The sequence below is a fragment of the Chrysochloris asiatica genome, unplaced genomic scaffold (assembly GCF_000296735.1).
Source record: "Chrysochloris asiatica unplaced genomic scaffold, ChrAsi1.0 scaffold00040, whole genome shotgun sequence".
In the NCBI taxonomy this organism is placed as follows: Eukaryota; Metazoa; Chordata; class Mammalia; order Afrosoricida; family Chrysochloridae; genus Chrysochloris; species Chrysochloris asiatica.
In genome coordinates, this window is record NW_006408558.1 from 13,988,568 (window position 1) to 13,992,604 (window position 4,037).

The window sequence follows — 4,037 nt, forward strand, 5'->3', positions numbered from 1 at the left end:
CCTAGAATAAGACAGAGTAGAACCGTTCCACAGTACAGTCTTCTGTATGAAATCGGCCACCTCATCTTTCTCCTGTGGAGCAGCTGGTGGGTTTGACCCAGGGAACCTTTGGTTAGCAGCTGGGCACGTAACCACTGTGTTCCCAGGGATCCTTGAGTGTATGTTGTGTTGCACTATTTTTAAAGACCCCCGGGGGTACAAGGGCTAAGTGCTCAGCTGCTCATGGAAAGTCTGGCTTTTGAATGCACTCGTTGGCTCTGTAGGAGAAAGACTGCGAGATCTGCTCCCAGAAAGATGACATCCTAGGAATCTTCTGCTATCCCATGGAGTCACTGTGAGTTGGAAGCAACTCGATGACACCTAATGACACCAACATGTATACCTTTGCTAAAAATGCCATGTAAAACATAGAACTTGGTTCAAAATTAAGCAAAGAACCATATGAAGTGGACAGATGTATTGTCACTACTGGAATGTTTGAAACACATCTCTCGGTAACTGAGAAGACAAGAAGGAAAACAACAACAAAGACTTCAAGGATCTGAACAGCATAAGAGTGACAGTGTCCCACTGCTGACCAGGATAGAGAGGAGCCCCAGGCAAAGCCCTGAATTCCAATCCATCAAGTCAAGGAGATAATTGGACCTGTTTATGGCAATTTGATATCACTAGCTTTGTAAACTGAATATTCATCTTGAAAAAACACACAAAAAGTCAAGGAGAACAAGACTCACCCCTTCCAGAATGGACTCATAACCACTGCCTACATGCAATCCTTGTAACACTTCTCCTGGTGGATGCATGGGTCTCCTTCTTGGAAAACCATGGGTTGATGATGGAAGAGCAACAAGATGGAAAGAGGCTGGGTCCTGGAATCTCTGCCAAGAGAGGAGCCACTTAGATTGTTATCTAAACCAGCCAATTGCTCTCAACTAACTCCAGCTCACGGCAACCTTCACGAGTGTAGTCTCCTTCTGTGCTCCGTCAGGTCTTCATGGCTGTGACCATTTTGAAGACGATGGCCAAGCCTTTCTTCTGTGGTACCTCTGAGTGGGCTCGAACCCCCAACCTCACTAGGAGTTCAGCACTTAACCACTTATATTCCCAAGGAACCCTGCTTAAGATTGGTAGACAATCAACAGCCATTATTAATTTCAAAAATATTTATTGTGGTAGGTATATATGTAACAAATAATTCGTGCTTTCAATATTCTTCGCATGTTTCATTCAGTGACATTAGGAGCGTTTATCATGTTGTTCAACACTGATCATTTAGAGTGGGTTGAGTCTTTGAGATTTGGGGGTTATCTGTTAACACAGCTGGTATTTCCTTAGGTAACACGGCCACCAGCTGGTTGTGACGGGCATTGAAAAGACACATATTTTTCAAGTACTCATTGTTAGGTGCTGCTGAGTGAGTTCTGACTCATAGTGACCCTGTATAGGGCTTCTGAGGAGCATCTATGGGTTTGAACTGCTCACCTTGTGGTTTGCAGTCCAGTGCTTATCCTCCAGCACCACACAAGCACTCATAGAGACGTTAAGATCATTGTCATGGCGTGGCTGCTCACAGATCAGCCTCTACCTATGCAGTAGAATTGACATCAATTCAAAGACCAAGTCCCTACGTAGTATGTGTGAGAATGCTTCCCATGTGGAGAGGACAGGATTGTGGGAAAGAAGGGTGAACAGAGGCTCAGTGCCATCAGCTGAACCCCGAGTCCATCCAGACCTCAACTTCTTCAGTTTGATAAGATAGTAAACCTTAATATTCCCCCACCCAACCATTCATCCATCTAAATATTCATCTATGTGTCTACCCATCATCTATCCATCCATCCATACATTTATCCATCCATCCATCCACCCACCCATCCATCCACCCACCCATACACCCACCCACCCATCCATGCATGCATCCATCTATCCATGCATGCATGCATGCATCCATCCATCCACCCATCCATCCATCCATCCTCCATCCATATCCATCCATCTCTCATTCGCTAGAGGAGAAGTCAGGGATGGGTAATGAGGGTAGGGTTGGGGTTGACATGGAGAAAGATCTTGAATCAAATGTGACATTAACATTTCAAAACAAGTTATAGTAAAAAAATGAAAATTTCTTCACCTTGTACTTCATTCTAGTCTTGTCCTGAATACCTAGATATGTTACCACCTGCTATTGAGCTGCTAGGATTATACCCATTTTACAGGGAACACTGAATGGTTTAAAATGAGGAAATCTGTGTGCCAGGGTTGATTCTTTCACCATATTTATTCAATCTGTATGCTGAGCACATAATCCAAAAAGCTGGGTTATGTGAAGAAAAATGTGGCATCAGGATTGGAGGAAGACTCATTAATGACCTACAATATGCAGATGATACAACCTGCTTGCTGAAAATGAAGAGGACTTAAAATACTTACTGATGAAGATCAAAGACCACAGCTTTTGGTATGGGTTGCATCTCAATGTAAAGAAAACAAAAATTCTCACTACTGGACCAATAAACAACATCCATATAAATGGAGAAAAGATTGAAGTTGTCAAACACTTCATTTTACTTGGATCAGCCATCAACATTCATGGAAGCAGCAGTCAAGAAATTAAAGGACGTATTGCATTAGGCAAATCTGCTGCAAAAGACCTTTTTAAAGTGTTGAAGAGCAAAGATGTCAGCTTGAGGACTAAGGTGCTCCTGACCCAAGCTGTTGTATTTTCAATAACCTCATATGCATGTGAAAGCTGGACAGTGAATAAGGAAGACCGTAGAAGAATTGATGCATTTGAGTTAATGGTGTTGGAGGACAATATTGAAAGTACCATGGGCTGCCAAAAGAACAAACCAATCTGTGTTGCAAGAAGTACAGCCAGAATGTTCCTTGGAAACCAGGATGACCAGACTTCATCTCTTATACTTTGGACATGTGGTCAGGAAAGAGCAATCTCGGGAGAAGGATTTCTTGCTTGGTAAAGTGGAGAGTCAGAGAAAAGCAGAAGACCTCAATGGATTGGCAGTGTGGCAGCAGCAATGGGCTCATACGTAGCAAGCATTGTGAGATTGATGCAGAACTAGGCAGTGTTTCATTCTATTGTGCATAGGGACACGATGAGTCGGTACTGGCTTAATGGCACCCAATAACAACAACAACAACAATGGGAGTAAGGAAATGCTGAGGAATAGACCTGAGGTCACACGACTAAGAAGGGAGAGAGGGGGGACCCAACCCCAGGTAGAAGAAATCAGAAGAACCTTAACAGTATAAGATCTGCATGAGTTGTCACTCAGAGATCCTGCTTCCTAGAGGGAAAGAGCTAGAGGAAGTGGGGACCACCAGTAGAGTTAGAAGCAGTTACTAGAAAAACAACCCATGTTCACATCTCAGAGAGCCAAGCATCCCCAATAACTGGTCACACACACACGTGCACTAAGAAACCTGATGGGCCTGGGTTCCCCAAAACAGTCATCATTGTTCAGCAAGTGTTTTACATCCACCACTCAAGACTGGGCCCAGTCTCCTATTATCACACAACCACTACTGATCCTAACAGTCCATTCTGACAGATACTGAAAATCACGCTCTTTAGCAGCCTGTTGAAAGATTGGGGGTAAATACATGTAAACTCAACACTCAGAGTACCTCCTGTTCCTAGAGAGTTTGTTCTCATCATTGCTTGGTTGGGCTCCCAATCCAGCCCCTAAGAGTAGACCCCAATGAAAATCAACTCCTTTCCACCAGCAGACCAGTGCAGGAGAGGTAGACATTCTCATCCCCAGGGTTTCCTGACCCAACTGTGGTTCCAACTGCAGCATCTCCATACCCTCAGCCTGTAAGAGATGCCACTGAAGCTGATGGTTATATGTGAGCATTCAGTGCTGGCTGTTCAGAACTATAGAGGTCAGACTAGAGACACTCCAAGGGTACACTTTTCTTTATTTTCACCATTCACCCACCCACCCAATCTTCTCGACATCCACCAATCATCCAAGCTCACATCATTCACCTACCCATCTTTTTATTCATCTGTCCAT